Genomic DNA, 24,054 nt, shown 5'->3' with positions numbered 1-24,054 from the left:
TGTAATTGGGGAAATTTTTTTTTATTTCTTAAATACAGAATTTTCTAAATATAATATTCTTAGGCAATGTAGGCCTACTGTAGAATTTTAAAACTGGATGGATCATTTGATGCAACTCAAATGTTTCAAGAATAAGAGAGATTTTTCCTTGAGGGGCAGTCAAAATGGCGGCATAGTGCCTAGGCAGCAAACGTTCAGACCTCTGAAAACCCTTTCTTACCAAAGTGGAAAAGAAACAAGGCTGACAGTTGGTGGGGAAAGGGGCAACTGGGAGTGGCAGTTGGGTCTTGTGACTAGCATTTCCTTCCTGCCGGTTGGTCTCCCTGGCTTCCCAGTCTGGATTTGGAGTGCCTCTTCTCGGTTCAGCCTGAAGACAAAGGCCCAATCAGCTCTTAAAGTTAGAACTTTCCTTGGTTGCTTGCTGTCTACTGTTAAGTTTTTTAATTTGACAAAGCTAACACAGATATAGAGTAGATGGGAGTGGGAGAAACCATCCACCAGCCAGTGAGGTCAAGCCTTAGCTGCAAAGCTGAGGAAGACTCCAATGTTATTTAGGGATGACCCTTGCCCCTCTTTCATGATACCTCTAAAATCCAAACTGGTTATCAAACTTTATCTTAGTTGAATTCCCAGTCAGAAAAAGTGGACTACCTTTACTGGGGCATAGAGGGAGCTTAACATAAGTTCAGTCATTCAACAACAAACAGTCCTATCAGACCCCTGCTGCTTCCTCTCGGCAGGGGGCATCTCTCTCCTTTGCATCACTGAGCAATATTCCCTCTCCTCTCAACTCTTCCATACCCTGCTACAAACCTTTCGTTATCCCCTGTTCTTCGTATACTCCCCATCTTTCCAAATACATATTACACCAATTACAAACTAAATGCTCCTAGGGGACTGAAAATCAAACCTAAGAACAAGACAGAGTCAAGGAAACCTCTGGCTGGACTCAATTTAAAAGGTACACACCCCCAAAGCCAGAATGTGAGAACACTTGGGTTTAAGGGGAAGGAAGAAGGAAGATCCCAGGACCCCTCCCCGACCTAAAGGGCTAAGCCTCCAAGCAGGAGCTGGAATGTCTGGGCAGGCAAAGGCGCTGGTCTGGGGGGAGTACCTTGTAGACAAAGCTGTGCCAGACTCAGAGTGTCCAACAAAGACAGTAGGGAAGCAGATAGAGGAGAAATGCAAAGCGCAGAGCAGGAGGCATAGTTACAGCAGTGGAGACATCCCCCCCCCCCCCATTCCAGAGGTTTTAGCCTCAGGGCACATCCAGCAACACAACTGGACACAATAGGGACAAAAAAGAATATACCTTCTTTTCTGCAGCACATGGTACATTCACAAAAATTGACCATGTATTAGGGCATAAAAACATTGCAAACAAGTGCAAAAGAGCAGAAATAATAAAGGCAACTTTCTCAGATCACAACACAATGAAAATGATAATTAGTAAGGGAAAATTGAGAGGTAAATCAAAAATTAATTAGAAATTAAACACTATGATTCTCCAAAACCAGTTAAAGAACAAATCGTAGAAGCAATTAATAAGTTCAATGAAGAAAATGACAATGATGAGACATCCTTTCAAAACCTATGGGATGCAGCCAAAGCAGTACTCAGGGGGAAATTTATATCCCTCAGTTCATATATTAACAAATTAAGAAGGGGAGAGGTCAATGAATTGGGCATGTAAATTAAAAAATTAGAAAGCAAACAAATTACAAATCCTCAGATGAAGACTAAATTAGAGATCCTAAAACACAAAGGAGAAATTAATAAAATTGAATGTCAAAGAACTACTGATTTAATAAATAAGACTAGAAGCTGGTACTTTGAAAAAAACAAATAAAATAGACAAAATACTAGTGAGTCTAATTAAAAAAAGGAAAGAAATAAACCAAATTGACAGTATCCAAGATGAAAAAGGAGACCTCACCTCTAATGAAGAGGAAATTAAGGCAATCAATAAAAACTACTATGCCCAATTATATGGCAACAAATATGGCAATCTAAGTGATAAGAATGAATACTTACAAAAATATAAATTGCCTAGACTAAAAGAGGAAGAAATAAATTACCTTAACAACCCCATATCAGAAAAAGAAATTGAACAAGCCATCAAAGAAGTCCCTAAGAAAAAATACCCAGGTCCAAATGGATTCACAAATGAATTATATCAAACATTCAAAGAAAAACTAATCCCAATATTATACAAACTATTTGACAGAATAAGCCAAGAAAGAGTTCTACCAAATTCATTTTACGACACAAACATGGTACTGATCCCAAAGCCAGGCAGGTCAAAAACAGAGAAAGAAAACTATAGACAAATCTCACTAATGAATATAGATGCAAAAATCTTAAATAGGATACTAGCAAAAAGACTCCAGCAAGTCATCACAAGGGTCATCCACTATGACCAGGCAGGATTCATACCAGGAATACAAGGCTGGTTCAATATTAGGAAAATCATCCACATAATTGACCATTTTAACAAGCAAACTGAAAAAAATCACATGATTATCTCAATAGATGCAGAAAAAGCCTTTGATAAAATACAACACCCATTCCTATTGAAAACACTAGAAAGCATAGGAATAGAAGGACCTTTCCTAAAAATAATAAACATCTAAAACCATCAGCAAACATCATCTGAAATAGGGACAAACTCGAAGCCTTCCCAATAAGATCAGTAGTAAAACAAGGATGCCCATTATCACCTCTATTATTTAACATTGTACTAGAAACACTAGCAGTAGCAATTAGAGAAAAAAAAGAAATTGAAGGTATTAGAATTGGCAATGAGGAGACCAAACTACAACTCTTTGCAGATGATATGATGGTTTACTTAAGGAATTCTAGAGAATCAACCAAAAAGTTACTCAAAATAATCAACAACTTTAGCAAAGTTGCAGGATACAAAATAAACCCGCATAAATCATCATCATTTCTATATGTCTCTAACCAATTTCAGCAGCAAGAATTAGAAAGAGAAATACCATTTAAAATCACCCTAGACAATATAAAATACTTAGGAATCTATCTGCCAAGACAAACACAGGAACTATATGAACACAACTACAAAACACTTTCCACACAGTTAAAACTAGATCTAAACAATTGGAAAAAACATTGATTGCTCATGGGTGGGACGAGCTAACATAATAAAAATGACAATCTTACCCAAATTAATTTACTTATTTAGTGCCATACCCATTGAACTACCAAAAAACTTCTTTACTGAATTAGAAAAAACCATAATTAAGTTCATTTAAAAGAACAAAAGATCAAGGATATCCAGGGAAATCATGAAAAAAACATGCGAAGGAAGGAGGACTTGTAGTCCCAGATCTCAAACTATACTATAAAGCAGTGGTTACCAAACAATTTGGTACTGGCTAAGAGACAGAAAGGAGGATCAGTGGAATAGACGTGGGGTAAATGACCTCAGCAAGACAGTCTATGACAAACCCAAAGACCCCAGCTTTTGGGACAAAAATCCAGTATTTGATAAAAACTGCTGGGAAAATTGGAAGACAGTGTGGGAGAGATTAGGTTTGGATCAACATCTCACACCCTACACCAAGATAAATTCAGAATGGGTGAATGACTTGAACATAAAGAAGGAAACTATAAGTAAATTAGGTGAACACAGAATAGTATACCTGTTAGACCTTTGGGAAGGGAAAGATTTTAAAACCAAGCAAGACATAGAAAGAGTCACAAAATGTAAAATAAATAATTTGGACTACATCAAATTAAAAAGGTTTTGTACAAACAAAACCAATGTAACTAAAATCAGAAAGGTAGCAACAAATTGGGAAACAATCTTCATTAAAAACCTCTGACAAAGGTTTAATTACTCAAACTTACAAAGAGCTAAATCAATTGTACAAAAAATCAAGCCATTCTCCAATTGATAAATGGGCAAGGGACATGAACAGGCAGTTCTCAACCAAAGAAATCAAAACTATTAATAAGCACATGAAAAAGTGTTCTACATCTCTTATAATCAGAGAGATGAAAATCAAAACAACTCTGAGGTATCACCTCACACCTAGCAGATTGGCTAACATGACAGCTCTGGAAAGGAATGAATGCTGGTGGGGATGTGGCAAAGTAGGGACATTAATTCATTGCTGGTGGAGTTGTGAATTGATCCAACCATTCTGGAGGGCAATTTGGAACTATGCCCAAAGGGCAATAAAAGACTGTCTGCCCTTTGATCCAGCCATAGCACTACTGGGCTTGTACTGTTAGATTTAAAATGGTTGAAGGCCTTAAACTGTAACAGTTAAAAGAGTGATGTTGTAAACTGTTGTGAGTTAAAATGGTGGAAGATATAAATTGTGATAGATATAAGAGAGGGTGAGTAATTTGACCACAGAAAATGTTTTACTACAGTGTCTTGGTTTTTAAATCAAATATAAGGTGATCTCCAGGGAATATATTCCCAATTATTCAAATACCCAAGTCAACTGGGTTTTATAGAGATTTTAATTAATACAAATGTGGAATTAAAGAAAAGAGAAAGAGAGAAAAAGGAAATAAGTATGAAGGGCCTTAAGCCAACATGGCCTAGACCTGAGTCTTAAGAGAGAGAGATCAGTCAGTCAGTCTTTTAACACTCACCACAAGGTCTGTCTAAGCAAGGATTCTAGTGACACCAGGCCAGCTTCATCTCAGCTGACTTCACCAGAGAGAGTTCCAGCCTGAGTCCTCCTTAAAGAGCCTTCCAGCCAGAGACTGTTCCAAAGGGCCTCTCTCCAGAGCCTCCAGACGGACAGAGTCCCCTCAGAGGAGCTCCAGCAAGATCTCCTTAGAGATTGTCCTCCAAGAGCTTCCCTTCTCCAGAGCCTCTCTCAAGAGATTCTTCCCAAGCGATCCTCATCAGAGATCCTCCAAAAGGATTGTTTCTCAAGAGATTCTGCTTTTTCTTATATAGGGGGTTTTCTCCTATGTCACCTCCCCTAAGTCCTTACATCTACCAATCACTGTAGACATTTTCCAAAGGACTGCCCATCTGAATTCCTGCTAAGTCGACAAATTTCCTCAGTAAGTCTGAACCAGAAAAAAATGCTGCTGTGTCAACTAATCTCCTCAGTAAATCTGAACCAGTGAAAACACAGCTGAGTCAACTAATCTCATTAAGAGAAAACTTGCCCAACCCTTTTAGGTACCTAGCATCTCATTGTATCAATTCTAAAAAACAGGCATGGCTCAAAGAACTCCTTGCCTTATTATAAGAATGGGTCCAAGTACTTTCATTGTTTAGCAAGGAGTTTTCTCCCCTAAAGCAGTCTTAAGTATGGGTGGAGTAGAGGTTCTCCCATAGCAAGGATTTTTTCTCCCCTAAAGCAGTCTTAAGTACGGGTGGAGGTCCTCCCATAGGAAGGAGTTTTCTCATCAAAATGGGGAATGTTCCCAGTATAATGGGGAAATTTTTAACATTCACAAGTCTGAGAAATTTCAAGGTTTACAGTACCCCAAAGAGATTAAGGAAAAAGACTTGTACAAGAATATTCATAGCTGCACTCTTTGTGGTGGCCAAAAATTGGAAAATGAGGGCATGCCCTTCAATTGGGGCATGGCTGAACAAATTGTGGTATATGTTGGTGATGGAATACTATTGTGCTCAAAGGAATAATGAACTGGAGGGATTCCATGGAGACTGGAACAACCTCCAGGAAGTGATGCAGAACGAAAGGAGCAGAATCAGGAAAACATTGTACACAGAGACTGATACATTGTGGTACAATCGAAGGTAATGGACTTCTCCATTAGTGGCAATGAGGTGTCCCTGAACAATCTGCAGGGATCTAAAAAACACTATCCACAAGCAGAAGATAAACTGTGGGAGTAAAAATACCAATGAAAGCAACTGCTTGACTACAGGGGTGGAGGGGATATGACTGAGGAGAGACTCTAAATGAACACTCTAATGCAAATACCAACAACATGGAAATGGGTTTGAATCAAGAACACATGTGATACCCAGTGGAATTGCACGTGGGCTATGGGAGAGAGGAGGAGAGGGAAGAAAAGAAAATGATCTTTGTTTCCAATGAATAATGTTTGGAAATGACCAAATAAAAATGTAAAATAAATAAATAAATAAAATGGCCTGAAATTCTCCCTCTGGCCCTATTTTATCTTAGAAGCAGGCCTAGAGGAGACTCACATATCTCACCATTTGAGATGCTTTTTGGACATCCGCCTATACAGGCTAAACCTTTTCCCCCTGCATATACCTCACTATTAGGGGGAGATACTACTATTGCTTCCTATATACAGGAATTACAGCATAAACTGTGTGAACTTAATGAATCTGGAGCTGCAGTACAAGCTGGACCACTAGACTTTTCTCTGCATGACCTGAACCCAGGAGACAAAGTTTATATTAAGAATTTCAAGCGTACTAGAGCAACTCAGCCTTCGTGAGAAGGACCATTCCAAATATTGTTAACTACTCCAACATCTATAAAGATTGGAGAAAAGGACTCTTGACTTCACTGCTCACATGTGAAGAAAGCATCTTCTGCTGAGACTGATTGACTGTGTCCTATCATATGAATTGGAGATAATAATCCATAGACAAATGGATACTGTTTTTTGAGAACACATTGAATTACTGATTTTTTCCTTATTTTTTTATTATTTCTTTTCTTTATTTTTGATCAGAATATTTGATTTTTTCTCATTTCTTGTACTAAAGGTACATATAAATATTATTTTTCTGCAGTAATACAAGTTTAATATATATATATGTGTGTATATATATATATATATATACACACATATATATATATATTCTTGCTATAATGTCAATGCAATACCCCAAAAGCTTTAAACTATGGGAACCTGCCATTTATTGATAAAATATTATAGGACTGTGATTAATGTTTGTATCTGATTCCATAAAATGGGATAAAAAACAAGGAGCACACAAGAAATACTAATGTGAGACTCAAGGTTGCGACGTTGACATATGTTAAGTCATAGGACTTCCTTGTATCTACACTCTTTGTGAAGTACTCATACAAGTACAAAGTTTGACTATTTTGCTGGCTCCCTATATCCCTGAGAATGAAAAAAAAATATCAGACGAGGGAATGACGCTTCCCTATCAAAATAGAATTCTAATTCTTCTCTTCTTATATTATGGCAACTTCCTGTAGTCTTGGCTACAAATGGCTCAATGAAATATTACTGCATTCTGTCCTACAGACTTGTGGGATAGAAATTACTTTAAATTGGACCTATACAAGGACCTATATTTTGAATTTTTCCCTTATGTTTTTGTTTTTTCTCTTCTTTTGATAATTGACTCATACACCCCCATAACTGAATATTGCATTCTGAGCTAAACTTGATGTTTTTTAACACCTACTTCAGGGGGGATTGTATTTTAATTTAAAATCTAAGAATTTTTGAATTTTTTTGAGATTGTATTTTTATAAAAATCCAAGAATTTTGATTTTTTTTGTTTAATATTTTACTTTTATAAAAATTCAAGATTTTGATTTTGTTCGAGAAAAGATCTTCAAGAAAGAAGCTTGAAACTTCTAAATCCAGAGAATGAATTGTTGCAGAAAGATGCCGGAAAAACCTACACTTCATCAAGAAGATCAAGAATGAACTTTGAATATGATTGATTGAACTGAACTTTGAACATTTATTGTAAATGTACACATTTATGCCAAAAAGGACTGCCCCTAATTTGGCTTTCTGTCAATGCGCCTAGCAAAACATTGGTTTTGCTTTTTTTTCTTTTCTATTTCCTCCCCCACTATTCTAATTCCTCTTAGAAATTTGAATATCGTGCATATCTATAGTTAGAAATGCATTTAGGATTACAAATTGATTATGTTAAATGACCAATGGGGAGACTAGTCTCCCAATGATCATCAGGGGGGATTGTAAATCTTGAAATTTCTCAGATTTGTGAAATGTTAAAAATTTTCACATTGAGGAATCCTCCATTCGACCAAATTCCCTACTGGAAACATTCCCCATTTTGATGTGAGAACTCGCCAGGATCAGAAATGGGAGGACCTCTACTCCACCGGTACTTAAGACTGCTTTAGGGGAGAAAATTCCTTGCAATGGGAGGACCTCTACTCCACCCATACTTAAGACTGCTTTAGGGGAGAAAACTCCTTGCTAAACAATGAAAGTACATGGACCTATGCTTATGATGAGGCAGGGAGTTCTTTGAGCCATCCCTGTTTTTAGAATTGATACAATGGGATGCTAGGTACCTATAAAGGTCGGGCAGGTTTTCTCTTGATGGGATTAGTCGACTCAGCTGTGCTTTCTCTGGTTTAGACTTACTGAGGGGATTAATCGACTTAGCTGGAATTCAGATGGGCTGTCTTTTAGAAAACATCTACAGTGATTGGTAGATGGAAGAACTTAGGGGAGGTGACATAGGAAAAAAAACCCTATATAAGAAAAGGAATCTCTTGAGCAAAGGATCCTTAGTTACTTGGAGATAGATCCTTTTGGAGGAGGCCCTTTGAAGATCTCTTGAGAAGAAGTCCCTTGGGAGGCTGACTCTGGCTGGAACTCCCTCTGGGGAAACTGTTCCCCAGACATCCTTGCTTAAGACAAATCTTGTGGTGAGTGATAAAAAACTGACTGATTCTCTCTCTCTTAAGACTCAGGTCTAGGCCATGTTGGCTTAAGGTCCTTCATACTTATACTTTTTTTCTCTCTCTCTCTTTCTTTGATTACTCATTGTATTTTAATTAAATTCTCTATAAAACCCAGTTGACTTGGACATATTCATAATTTGGGAATATATTCCCTGGCGATCAGCTTATATTTGATTTAAAAACCAAGACACTGTAGTGAAACATATTTTCTGGGGTCAAATTTACTCACCACCCTCTCTTATATCTATCACAATTTATATCTTCCACCATTTTAACTCTTACAGTTTATGTCTCCAACAATTTTAATTATTACAGTTTAAGCCAAACAACTATTTTAAATCTTACACTGTCTACTTCAAATTTCAAAGGCCTTGAGGGGTGGAGTACTCATTTGTCTTTTAAAGATGTAAAAGAAGATTCCTGTTATGACTGGCATCTCACCAGAACAAAGGAAGGAAAGTGGGGAGGGAAGTTTCTATGATTAGAAGACCATATAAATTGGGTCATTGAACTCAATACTCTGACATTCCTCAAGCATGCAAAGCCAGGAATGTCCCTTTCCCAAAAGAATAAACTACTGTCATACTTTGGCTTCTTAACTCCATGTTTGTGAACTTATTGCAGTAGTGGAGTCCACTGTTTGCAACTCAGTGAAACAAGCAGTACCAGAAAAACATTGTACACAAGAATGGTAAAACTGTGGCATGATCAACCGTGACAGACTTAGTTATATCTGGCAATACAATGATCCAGCACAATTCTCAGGGACTTATGACAAAGAATACTATCCACCTCCAAAGAAAAAACTGTTGGAGTCAGAATGCAAATAAAAGCATACAATTTTTCAATTATTTATTTGGGCTTATTTGGGGGGTTTGGGTTTTATAAGATTATTCACTTACAAAAATGAACAATATGGAAATATATTTTGAATGATAATACATGTGTAACCCAGTTCAAATCACCTGCCAGTACGAGGAGGAGGAAGGGAGGGAGGAAGATAAGTTCAATCTGATAACTTTGGAAAACTTGTGTGGAAATGTTATTACATGTAATTGGTAAAATAATAAACAATAAAACTGATAATTTAAATGAAATAGATGAATATTTACAAAAATTTAAGTTACCCTGATTAACAGAAAAGAAAATAGAATAAATCACTCTATCTTGGAAATGGAACATGCTATAAATGAACTCCCAAAGAGAAAAAAACCCAGAATCAGAAGGATTTACAGGTGAATTCTACCAAATATTTTTTTAATTCTAATAATACATAAACTATGTGAAAAAAATGGGTAAAGGAGAGATCCTGTGTAGAATAAGAAATTAGTATGTTATTCTCAAATATATTGGCAATATTAATATCTCCAAAATGAACATACCTAGGACCCTAACATAAGTTAGTAAAGTTGGTCCCTCCAAGACAGCATCCCTTGCAGGACAAGATTGGCCCACCTCATTCAGAATACAAAGGACTCTTTAATTACCTTTGGCCTGAGTAAGACTAACAATTTATGTCTTTACTATCAGAAACAACCAGTGTCTTTACAAAGTATTTCTGGTGTTTTGGGATGTGTCTTTTAAATTGGTATTTTTAAAATGTTTAAACTGTTTTATGAACCAGAGGCTAATAAGCAAATAGCCTCTTCCCAGTCTTACAGCTCCCTTCCCCAGTTCCTTTCACAAGCAACCTTTGGCTGTTTTAATTTGCATTCTTAGTCCCTTCACCTCTTACTAGCCCAGACTCTGCAATTTGCATTCAAAGGGGTGACTGCCAAAGAAAAAAAGTACAATAGTGACATATCTGTGGTAGCAATCTCCCAATGAGCCTGGCACCCAAAGTGTATCATAAACTGTTCTGGGTTAGTAGTATGCAGATTAAAACCTGACTTGGACTCTAAAAAGGTTAATTTGTAGGATGTCCCCTTCAGGAAGGCTGAAAAGTGACTGGGGAGAAAGTTAGGATGATGTCATTTAACCTAAGGGTTGTACGCGGTACCTGGACACACAAGTTTAAATCGTTTCATGGCCAAGCTCATGTCTCAATTTGCTTGTGTGTCAAATTGAATTTCCCCATTTAAATGAATGGAAATGCAATTAATCTGTTCGGGCACCAAAAAAAAAAAAACAGCGAATTTTTTGTCTTATATGCTTTTAAATATGAAAATATGCACAAATAAATATATTTGTAGATAATAAGAGAGAATATAAAGAAATAAACTTGTTTATGAAATGTTATTTACCGTCAAGGTCAGGCAAAGATGCTGGCAGAGGTTTTAATTTCATGCTCTATCACTTAACATAACTTACTCTCTACACACATAATGCTACATTTAAATGCAAAATTGACCTTACACATTACTTGAGATATGTAACTTTATTGCTAAACTTAATTGCTATTTTTAAATTTTACTTAATTATCATTTTCTTTATTGAATTTTAACTGTTTTGTCATACTTTCTTCGATTTCACTTAGTGGCCTTTTCAACAAAAAAAACCTTTCCATGAAAGTTTCTTTCTTCCTCCTTTTCAGAACTTTTCAATAATGTGTAAAACAAGTGTTGTTATACAGTTCCAACACACGACGTGTTACAACTTTTTATGGATGTGTCTTTTCAAAAAATTGTTTAATTTTTTCCCAAATCCTCAATATTTCCTTAATCTCATTTGTACTGATTACCTCATCTACCTCAAGCTCCTCCCCACTAATTTCCTCGCAAAAATTTCTCTGTATGCTGCTGCTGCTGTAACTCCTTCAATTCCTCAGTCATCAGGACCTATGGTTAAAAGTTAAGAAATTTGCCCAAAAAATTGATAATAAAAGACAAAAATAAAGAAGAAAGCAAAAGCAATTCAATACAGATGCTCACATGGCCAGATAAAACACTGAACTAAATGAGACAGCCTCCTGTAACTTGTGAAACTGAACATCCGCAGGCTATCTAGCAGAGGGTGGCAAAAGCTCATGCTTCAAATATCCACTAACTTAAAGCAAAAAATCCCAATCGTGACTACTTGTATCTCAAATTGCTTGTGACTTAAGGTGCCCATGTATCAAGGTACCAAGGTATTTAGCTGGAGTCTTTTTTTGGCCAACTGTTTTTCTTTCTCTCTAAATAAAGCATTGCATTTGAAATAGCTTCCAGGTTGAGAGGGTACCCACCCCTTAAAACTTCCACTTCACACACTACCAAACTCTTCTGACAAAAATATGATTTTGATACTTAAATCAGGAAGAGTCAAGCAATAAAAAGGAAATTACAGTATAATTTCCCTAATGAATATTGATGCAAAAAATTTAAATAAAATATTAGCAAAAATACTATAGCAACAATATATCACAAAGATTATGCACTACAATCAGGCTACATTTAGACTAGGAATGCAAGGCTAGTTCAATGTTAGAAAAACTAACCATATTAATAAAAAATCACAAATCATAATAAAATCATAAATCATAAAAATAAAAATCATTATTTAAATAAGATAAAAAAAGCTTTTGACAAAAGCTGTGATTCTAATTTTTAAAAAGCACTAGAAAGCATAATAAATAGAGCTTTCCTAAAATGATAAGTAATATCTATCTAAAACCAAGAAAAAGCATTATCAGCAATGAGAATAAGTAAGAAGTTTTTCCAATAAGATCAGGGTTCACAAAGCAAAGAAGTTCGTTAAATCATCATTACTGAATATTGTAACAGAAATGCCAATTATAGCATTAAAAAAAAGAAAAAGAAATTTAAAAAATATGCACATGTTGGGACAGCTAAGTAACACAATGGAAGAGGGCTAGGCCTATAGTTAGAAGGGCCTGGGTTCAAATCTGACCTTATACATTTCTTAGCTATGTGACCCTGGGCAAGTCACTTAACCCCAATTGCTTAGCCTTTACCACTCTTTGGTGTTAGAATTAATACTAAGACAGAAGGTACAGGTTTAAAAAAAAAAGCAGAGGCAAAAAGTAAACAAAATTATTACATTTTGCAGGTGATAATAATTAAGAGAACACCCTAGAGTTAACTAAAGAAACTAATTGAAAATTTAGCAACTTCAGGAAAGTTAAAGGATATAAAATAAAACCACGCAACTCACCCACATTTCTGCATATTTCTAACAAAATTCAGAAGGAAGAGTTGGAAAGAAAAATATCATTTAAAATAACTAGACAATATAAAATACTTGGAAGTCTACCTATGACATACACACAGAAACTACATGAACATAATTTCAAAAGTTTACAGAAATACAGATCTAAATAAATGGAGAAATATTCATTGGTTATGGGCAGGATAAGTCAATATAATAAAAATTGTGTTACATAAAACAATTGATTCATTCAGTGCCATAGCAATCAAACTACTCAAGAATTATAGAGCTGGAAAAAAATAATTACAAAATTTGTCTGGAGGAAAAAAACCACATCAAGAATATTATGGGAATCAATTTTTTTAATGGCTTAGCAGTACCAGATCTCAAACTATACTACAAAACTTTTTCTACAACTCCTGCTTTCTTGGACTCCTTTGATGCATAATAACTTTTGTTCTATAGTCTCATATTCATTCTGTGTATGTCTTTGCTTTTTAGGTGTGTTTCTTGTGAGCAATAGATTGGGGAAGGTGGGTTCTTATCCAATCTGTCATTCTTTTGTTTTATTAAAAATTTAATACATTTACATTTAAAGATATGAAAGTTAGGTTTATGTTTTCTTCTATTTTGTTACTCTACCTCTTCTTCTTTAAAGGTAATACTTTCCCTTTTCAGTTCTTTTTCTCTAATCTAAGGAAAGAAAACTCTCTTTTCCTCACCCTTAAATCTCACCCCTTCTTATTTGTCTCCCTTCTCTGCTTTCAGAATCTTATTTAATAATATGAGACACTTCATGAATTTGTGTCATTCTTGTACATAATGGACATTTAATAAATGAATTGAATTGACTAAAGATCTGTTGTTATTCATCTTATTCTAACACATAAGATTTGAGTCAATTGTTATAGTCACAGATCTATATTCCAAAGATGTTCTTATTCCTGTAGAAACTTTATTTAAAATGCAAATAATTTTAAAACGTTTTTAAATTAAATTTAATGGACTAGCACTGTATTCAAATATAATCACAATAAAGAAAAGTATTTACCATCTAGAAGAGCTGAAAAATAAATGCCTAACACTCCCCATTTTTTTTTCAAACCCTTCAAAATTGCAAGTTTTATCATCAGATTAAAAAAAAAGAAACAACTCCCTAATGTAGTACATCTTTGGAACATAGGCACAATTAACTACCATTTAAAATAAAGCTTATCAATTTTTATGTTGTATCACATTCATTAAAAATTAAATTCTACCTGTTATTTATATCTCTCTGCGGCAATCAGCACAGTTCTCTGTACAAAATGAGAGCTTAAGTGTTGACTAAAACATTAAATTTGAGGAATTTCAATACTTAACCTTTAATTTCAAAACAGGAAATATGGGTGAACTTTTAGTTGGCACTTTTAAAAAATAAAAACTGATATAGAAATACAACCAATTGGGTTTTTTTCAATAATGGTTTATATGGTCTTAAATTATTATATTACCTTAAAATACCAACAGAACTAGAATACTAATTAATAAGATTATGTAGTTTTTTTAATCTTCAAAACTGAGGGATATTTTTTACAATGTCTTTAGAGACAAATTTTGGATGGTCTTTAATGCTTTAAATTGCTGGACAGTAAAAGTATAATGAAATCCAGATTTTAAGAAGTCGCCATTTTGAGTGGTACTAGTAATTTCTGAAAGATGAAATGAAGTCATGTGCACTGATGCAGAATGCTTTGTCAAGGCTCAAACCCCGCTCTGTCACCAAGCTTTAACACCAGTAAAAACAGTTGGGTTTCTTCTTCCAGCTTCATGAACACTTTTTGTCCAACTCAAAAAGCCAGACTTCATGACCTCACCATCTGCCATGACCTCTTGTCAGTTTCAAACAATGCATCTCACACAGATGGTCCCAAAATGTAGACCCTTTTTTATTCCCAATCACTACTCTACTTGGCAGCTTGAATCACTCTGCTTTCAAGATGGTACAGCTATAATGAGAAACTAGGTAAGAAAACAAACACATTAAAAAATGCACACTAAAGATTTATTTTAAAAAAACCTTTGGATAGTAAAATATCTAGCTTTACCTACACGGGATACAGAAACCTTAAAATGCTATTGTAAAAGACACCAGGGGAAATCGAAATCAAGCAAAGGTGCCATATCCAAAAGGCAAACACATTTAATAACTAATAACTTTCTACATCATTTCTAAAGGGAAAAAAGTTCCTAAATAGAATTTAAATTCTTAAAAACATTTCAGTTCCCTAAATAAACTTCTATAAGAATTGATTTTTTGTATATTGTCTTGATTTAGTATAATAAATTTATATCCTTCTAAATAAAGATGTAATAAAAGAGATATTCAAATGCTGATCCCATTTATAGCACTCCATAACCTATGGGGTAGCAATTGGTAAGAAATTATACCCCTTTCACTTTCACTGACCTTTTTGGAGTTGCAAAAAAAATCTAAATTACAGATTAGATAAGCAAGAACTAGAAGCAATTTTTAAAAACACACACAGCAATCAAATGTTTTATTAAAAATGAGAACCTAAGTTATTGTGAGGGAAAGGTTCCTCATCCAACAAAAACTGCCTGAAAAACTAGACTAGTTTTGGTAGATTTTAAAACGGCAACTTAAATTGTATCTTATAAGCTCCAAATAGAAAGAGATGAGAATATATATGATTCTACATCACATCTCCAGTCCTTTGTGCTGGTTATCCTCTCCATGTCTGCAATATTCTTCCTCCTCACCTGTATCTCTTATAATGTCTGGCTGCTTTCAAGTTTTATCTCAAACACAACCTACAGAAGACCTTTCTTTGTCCCCTCAACTGCCAGGGCCTTTCTTAGAACTCTTTTGTATAAGTCTTATGTATTCTTATATATGCATATGTTGGCTCCTCTGATAAATGTAAGCCACATGAGGGTGAGAGTTGTTTTATTTTTGCCATTATATTCCCAACACCCAGCACAGTTCCTAGCATATAGTGGGTGCTTAATAAATACTTGTTGGTTATTTGGAACAAAAGCCCACAAAAGTCCTTTAAAAAAAAATCAAAGGAGACTGCCAAGAGGTATCTTTCCCAGGTGGGGGAAGAGTGGAAATTCTGAAGCAAATGGGATAGAGGTAATCATGAAGGTCAAAAGAGACAATTTTGATTACACAAAATTTAAAATTTTTGCACAATATAACCAATGAAAAATAAAGATAAACTAATGAGGAGAAATAGTTGCATCAAATATCACTGATTAGTCCAATATCCAAGATACAAAAACACACAAGTATAACAAGAGTGATAGTCAGAGGATATGAACAAATTTTAAGAGAAATACACATATTAACCCTCAAGTTCTACCTCACAAAAAAGCAAGAATGATACAAAATGGGAATTCAATCAGTTTTAGAGAATACTAATAAATTGTTGGTGGAGTTATTAATTCATTCAATCATTTTGGATATCAATTTGGAATAATACATTAAAGGCAAAGAAGCAATTGACCACAAGAAGGTCAAAGAGAAAAAAAAGATCCAAATCATTCACAGAATATTTCACAGAATTCCCACTAATAGAAGCAAATAACTCAAAACAAGGTGAGTGCCAATCAATTGGGAAATATCTGGGGGGGGGGGGGACTAATATTAGTGTATTCAAATTCTGGTTTAATTTTTTTTAATGACATAATGAGTCCAAATAACCATGGGAAGCACTTTATGAACTGGTAAATGTGGTCACACAGGTAGTCAAACTGTAAGTAATTCAAAAACTATGACTGTTCTGGAGATACCTTCCTTCTCAGAGGAGGTAGGAAGCCACTTAGGATGGATGCTGTATATATTATCAGACAGGTCATCAGATGCTTCTGATTGATTGTTTTTATTTTTTACAAAGGAGGGTTCAAGGTGAAATATTTTCAGAAATGACTACAATAATGGATTATTAATTTTCAAAGTGTTACCATGAAAAACATTTTACTATAAGTAGAGTTCACTTAATTTCATTCTAGATATTAGAGGAAACAGATAAAAGTAAGTGGTTCTAAAAAAGGCAAATATTCAGGATGGTCCTACCACATATTGCTAGTCTATATTTTCTTAAACTAGGTAAAAAAGTTGGCTAATTTCTGATAAAAAGAAAAATCAGAACTGACACAAACTCTACCCAACTGCTGATTGTATTTAACAAAAACTAGTTAACAAGTTATCAATCAGAACTTTTATAAATAATGGATATCTAGTATATACCTAATATATAAACATAAATGTTATTTCCTGAGTACCATAAGATAAGAAAGGTCATTCTGAACCATCAAAGAAAGATCAAATTATTTTCAGTGCTAAGTATCTTACAATATTTTAATTATTTTAAAATTAGCAATATATAAATACTATATGTGGTAACTAACTCTGTTAATCAGAATGTCCACTACTTGATCATATCAGATAATTGAGAATTAAAAATACACAATGCTCCACATTCTCCAGGTCGAGTGAAACAACTGGGAACAGGGAACACCTGGGGTCTCCAGGGTCCTTTCAGGGTGTTTATGAGGGTGAAACTATTTTCATAATAATGCTAAAATATTTTAATTTTTAATACATTAAATTCCAATAGATATAACCCACAGAAACAAATGTTTTTCAAGGGTCCTCAGTATCGTTTAGGAGTAAAGACAGGTCCTGAGACCAAAACATTCAGGAACTGCTACTCTAGAACACAGCTTTAAATCCGTAGGGAAAAGGGTCTGAGTTCCTTAAAGTAGCAGTCAGAACACCTCCACTGAAAAAGTGAGTTTGGGCCTTGCTTCTTCTAACTGATATTTAGCCTACAATTTTTAACAAATTTCATTATTGAGCTACCAGCTTAGAGAAGGTAAAAGTACAATGAAGAGAGGGTTAAAAGATTTGTTAGAGTCAGAGAGCAGGATATATTAGAGTTGACATGCTGAAGATAAAGAATTGGACATTACCATAATAAATATTCATAATCATGATCCTGGGTTATCAAGAAAAGATTAATTATGTTCAGTATAATTTTTAAAAAATTGAAATTTAGAAATATTTACATTAAAATGTTGAAATTTCTAAATGCTTAAATGGATAAGCTTGAATTACCTGAAAAATTCAATTTGATATATGTTAACATATAGTACAGCCTAAATTAAGTATAACTGTACACTTATTTTACTTCCCACTCCTCTATCTGCCCTCCTCAAAAAACATCACTTTTATTAACTCATTTTATCCAAAGTAATTTTAAAACATTAGAATATTTTCATATTTTAGTTAACTATGTATTACATTTAAAAAGTAACATCTCTGTCTAAAGGTAAGAATATATGCTTCTGTCAGAAAGAAACAACATTGAAGATCACCCTAGTTTGGAATAAAATGAGGTTTTTATAACCTTGCCAAGAACATAACAAAAAGGTTCTTTTATTAACCAGTACAAACCAAATTTTAAACCTCTAATTTATGCTCAGGGCCTAAATGGATTAGACCACCTGTTGCACATATGTTGCTTAACAGGGTCAAAATTTCTAGGCCAGTTCAGCTCTTGGATTAATTAACCAAATGTTTGTCAAGATAAAACCTTGCCTGCTCTATCCCAACATGCAACACATTCTTACATTTTTCATAAGCACATTAACAGTTTTAAAAGTTAAAATGAGTATACAAAAAAATTAAATTTCTAAACTGTTTAACAAATATAAATATGGGGAAGAGAGAAATTAAGAAAGAAATCAATGAGGAATATACAAGTACCTAGTCATCTTTTATCACTATTCCTCAAAAGGCTAATCATTTACTTTTATTGGTGTTCAACTAGGAAAGAAACAAAATCTAAAAACAAAACATTGGCATATTTTGAAAAAGAAAAATGCCAAAAGGCATGTAGGCATATTTTCAAAAGCTTACTCAAAACCAACAGACCACACAGTATCTATACAAAGATTTATTAGTTTTAAAATAATTCTTCTAACATTACAGACATGTATCTCAGACTCCCATTAAAATCATTTGTAATTATCTTTGTAGACTTCAAATTTAATTTCTTTATTTCTAATCATAAACAGAGTACCAGCATGAGTGAGTCCCACCTCTAACAAGTTTAAGTGTTAAGCTAGATATAGAGACACTGTTTTCAACAGTATTTTATAATTTTTCACAAAAGAAGTATAAATGGTTTAAAATGATTGAACAAGTAACAACAGGCAGAAAAATAAATCAAACAGGGAATCCTTTCCTATAAAGCTTCTGAAGCAAAGCAATTTTATTTTGTGGCATTTATGATTTTAAACTGTTTTAACACTGAAAAGGTCTTGGGAGGGCAGCTAGTAGCTCAATAGATAGAGAGCCAGGCCAGGAACAGGTAGACTTAGTTCAAATTTGTCATCAGACATTTTCTAGCTGTGTGACCCAGGGCACATCACATAACCATCACTGCCTAGCCTGCTCTTCTGCCTTAGAACCAATACATAATATTGATTTTAAGATGGAAGGTAAAAAAGATTATCTTAAATATAATCTTAACCAAACCCCTAAATTTACATATGCATTTCTTATTGTTATGACATCTTAAAAGTGCATCACATAATACATATATAACCCAGATTGAGGGAGACAATATGGATTATATAACTAAAAAACATATGTGGAAAATGTTATTAAAATAAAAAATTATAAAAATAAATAAAAATAAAATAAAAATAAAAAAATTTAAAAACATGAATCACATTAAGGGTTTTTTAAAAGCTTTATTTAACAACAAAGATATGTAAATAGAAAATGTGGCTAGAAAACCATTTTTTTCTCACTTAAAAATACCTAAATATAGAAATTTTTAAATCATAAAAAAATACTTTAATGCATACTTATACAATTGCAAATTCTAGAGTTACAAAGGACTTTAATGAATTCCTCTTAATTAGTTGTGCAAGTCACCTAAGTTTACATAGTCTCAGTTTCTCAAATGTAAAATTAGAAGATTACATCTATTACCCTTACTTCCCAGGAATATTGTAAAGAAAGCACTCTGTAAACCTTAAAGTAGCATATAATTCTGAGCTACCACTACTTGAACACTTCTAGTGTTGAGAAACACAAACAACATATCCAATGTTATGTAGTTCAAACTGCTATAAAGTTTTTTGGTTTTTTTATCGTGTAATGAAATCCTAGTCAGATGTTATAAAGCCACATATAATCACATCTCCTCTCAAATGTTCAAAAAGCTATCATGTTTATGCCAAGTCTTTCTTCTCCAGATTTTCACAAAGTTGGAAAGACTTTAAAAAGCCAAAAAGTACAACCGATATTGGAATAATAATCACCTCTAAAATGTACTATGGGGCAACTATATAGTACAGTGGATAGAATGCTAGACTTGAAGTCAGGAAGACTAAATTCAAATTCTCTCTGAACCCTTTACTCTTTGTGAGACCCTGGACAAGTCACTTAACTTCAGTCTCAATTTCCTCATCCATAAAAAATGGGGATCACGGTGGTATCCACCTTACTGGGTTGTTTGTGAGAATTAAAAGGAACAAAACAAAGTATTTTTCAAATCTCAAAATGCTATATAAATGGTTTTAAAAGAACCAAGAAGAAAACAGATCGTTTTAAGCAAAATGCAACATGATACAAAATGCAGTAGTAATTTCTGAATATTTTTTCATTTCCTACCTGAGTAATAAGCCCACCCAAAATAAAAAATACAATGATGTGATGGGACCAAACACCATTGACAGAGTTTGAGTTGTTTTTTCCCTAAAAGGCAACAAAAAAGGTGCCACCCAGATTCAACTGGCCTGAGGGCCCAGGACTCAGGAGACAGCAGTCTAAGAAGCAGCTTTTAGAAAGCCTTTAGTCACACTAAAGTAGCTTCCAAGTGAGTGAGGGACATAAGACAGACAGCCCATGCACAAAGACCTAAGCACTTGGCTCTTAGATGTGGTAGCTGATCCAAGACTATGAAAATCTCCAGCTCTATTGAGCTGATCAGACACATTTCCATGCAAAACACAGGACATCCTCATCTATCAGAGCTAAGTGCTGGAGTATCTTGGTTGAATACTCTTTCTATGCTAAACCTAACTGAACCTCCTTTTAAAAATTGTTTGAATAATCAATGACTCACTTTGCTCCAATATCAAATGTGAACAAAGTACCAGCCTGAGCAAATGAGGTAACAACAGGCAGAAAACTAAATGAAACAGGGAATCCTTTCCTATAAAGTGTCTGAAGAAATAAAAATTAGATGGAAGCAATAATCATAAAACTTCATCAAGAAAGTGCCTGTAAATTCAAACATAGTAAGGTAATGTCAATCAATCTCAGTGCCTGGCACAAAGAATGCACTTAATAAATGCTTGTTGACTTATATGGACTTTTCAGAATAATACTGACAACACAGGCCTGGTATATATCAAGGTCATTTTAAGAAATGCAGGAAAAACAGAAAATTAACATCAAATCAGAGAAAGCAATCATTTGGATTCAGAGTGAACAGAAGAAAACTAAAAACACTAGATGTAGTTGCTACCATAGCCCCTAAGCATGTGTGCCTTCAACCCTTTGGAACCAGGGAGACTTGCAATACTAACCACATTTGTTCTTTTTTTCTTGGTTATGTCCCTATCATTTCCGATTCTAAGGCAGGGATTCCACATCAGATTTGTCTAAATATATATCCACTGAAAATTCTGAAATAAGAAAAGTGGAAATTTGTTTACAATGAATCACCAATCCTCAGAATTGGAAGTGATCTCAAAAATTATCTAGTCCGTTACAACTTCCCCAAGACAGTGTTTTTCCTCCATTTCTGGATATCACTCTTCGGAAATTTTTTCTTCTATTTAGCTTATATGTGTCCCCACCCACCATAGAACTTTCACCTACTATTTCCAATTTTGCTCTCCAAAGGCCAAGTGAACAAGTCTAAACACTTCATTAAACAAAAACACCACACACTTCAGATATATGATATCAATTATTTCCTAATGAAGTCTTTCCTCCTACAACTAAAAAAACCTTAATTACTTTAGTCAGTCCTTATATGTCACTTTTTTGGGCCTCCTCAGTATCCTAGGTCAACATCTTCTGAACATGCTGTTTGCTAAGGTCCTCTCTTGCACTCAGAACTAAACTCAAGACCACAGGATAGGTAGTATCTTCTGGACTGGGGGGGGGGGGGGGGGGGGGGAGGTGTTTAGACCTACAGTTTCATTACTGTGTGGAATTTCCTGGTTTAGAAACCCTACTAATAAAAGCTAGTCATTCTTCTGTAAAAAAGTTTTAGAAAGCAGTTCTAGATCCTGAGATATTAAGCTAAAATGACTTGCCTATTGTCACCTACCTAGTACATATGTGTTAGAGGCAAAACTTAAACCACTCCTATCTTCCTGACCACAAAATCATCCCCCTATTCCTTGCTACCAAATCTGATGAGAAATTACATTTCTCTTAAAGCAGCCTGGGATCTCATTGATTTTTTTTTTATTGCCGTGTCACACTGCAGAATCATAATGAAATTGTAGTCCACTAAAAGTCCTACATCTTTTTTTATGTGCATTTCTTGCTATTCTTCCATTCCTGAACATGCAGTTAATTTTATTAACCAAATTACAACTTACAAGATCTAACCTATTATCCTAGTCTGTGAAATTTTTTCTGAATTATTTTTGTCATCCAGTATATTAGTTATGTCTTAGTTTCCTATCATCCAAAAATTTGATGAGCATGCCATCTAGATCAGCCATTCAAATAATTCACTAAAATATTGAACAGAATTAGGCCAAGGATAGAAACTTCCAACAATTCTCTAGAGACCTTCCTTTAGGGTGACACTGATCCACTAATCACCATCCTTTACATCTAGTTGTTCAACCAGTTTCAACACGAATTATACTATCTTTTAATTTGCTTCATTCCAACTTGCCCCTCTCTCCAAAAAGACTGTCAAATGTCATACTGAAATCTCATTATATTTTTGTCTATAGCAGTCATTTAATCTATCAGTCTAATTAATCCTGTTGAAAAAGAAAATGGTCATAACCTGTTCTTGATGAAATCATGATAGCCTGTCAAGTGGTTACCAGCCATTTCTTTGGTAATATGCTACAGAAGTTTGCTAAATATTAAAGTCATCCTCTACAATTATTTTACAAGATCTATAATATCATTAGGAGTTCAAAGATCTGTGCCTTTCCTGCAATTTATAACTTTAAGAGAATTGCCTGGGTCTTTGAAAAGTTAAATCTCAAAGTTACTGTCATTTTGTTTCACAAGCAAGTTTGAACCCAGGTTTTCCTGACTGAAGCTAACCCTGCCTTTCTTTCAGCAGATGACAACATATCTTTCCCTATAACTTGATGATCCCTAACTGTTGTTCTTCCTCCCCATATCTCCATCCTCTTTACTCCTCTGTTTCTTTACACACCATCACTCCTTTCCTAGGTGCACTGCATTCTCCTCTTTTCCCTATCTCAACCCTTTGGTAAACCAGTTCCACTCTCCACTATCCTCTAGTCTCAAATCCCTTACCCCTTTAACCTATCACCAACTAGGTCTTGCCAACCCCAACTGTGAATTACTTCTACCACCCAATTTCTTCCTCCTGCAGAATGGAGTTATAGGAAATCAGGAAACCATGCTGACTGCATCTGCTACAAATTTATTTTACAAAATCTGAACCAGGCCTTCACTGTAATAAAGCAAACATTCTATTTGCCACTCCACCCTAGCCACTGATTGAAATTATCGCATTTTCCTCAACAGCTGTTCAAAATCTCATCTGTCCTCAAGCCTGGCACTCTCAGCTAAATACATCTCTTCTTCCTTCAGCCAACAAACAAGAAAACAAAACAAAGCCACAACTTTAGCCATTTCCAAGAGCTTTCACTTTTTCCCTCCTCATCTCACATAATTCAAACACCTCTGTCACCCTCTCCCATCATTTCTTCCTTCACTACTCACTCTCATGAAAAGATACTGTGACCCCATCCTCTCCCATTTTCTCTAGCACATTGCCCTCACTATTATCCCCATTCTCTATAGACTTTTCAATCTCTCCATATCTACTAGCTCCTTTCCTGCTGACTATAAACATGTCCATATCTCCTCCAACTCAAAAACTTTCATTTGGTTCAACCATCACTACTACTCTTTAGCTAAACTACTTGAGAAAACTGTTGACGTGAGGTGCTTCCGGTATCTCTCCTATTACTTGCTCCTAAAACTTTCTGCAATCTGGCTTCTAACCTCATTCAATTTAAAGTTCCCTCTCCAAAATTACTAACA

At 34.6% G+C, this 24,054-nt stretch overlaps 1 protein-coding gene across 9 annotated transcripts in view; it reads right to left on the bottom strand.

Annotated features, from left to right (window-relative positions):
• TFDP2 (transcription factor Dp-2) overlaps positions 1–24,054 on the bottom strand; it is a 182,297-nt gene that overhangs the window by 141,628 nt on the left and 16,615 nt on the right. Inside the window, exon 1 of one of the 9 annotated variants that reach the window (XM_056807241.1) lies at positions 221–359. The exons of the other annotated variants lie outside the window; for them this stretch is intronic. The gene's annotated coding sequence lies outside the window, so the exon portion shown is untranslated. Of the gene's footprint in view, positions 1–220; positions 360–24,054 lie in introns of those variants that run through there. 9 annotated transcript variants of the gene reach the window in all.

The sequence above is a fragment of the Monodelphis domestica genome, chromosome 8 (genome assembly GCF_027887165.1).
Source record: "Monodelphis domestica isolate mMonDom1 chromosome 8, mMonDom1.pri, whole genome shotgun sequence".
NCBI classification, from domain to species: Eukaryota; Metazoa; Chordata; class Mammalia; order Didelphimorphia; family Didelphidae; genus Monodelphis; species Monodelphis domestica.
Note: the sequence above shows the minus strand (reverse complement) of the source record. Positions and strands in the feature narration are given on the sequence as shown.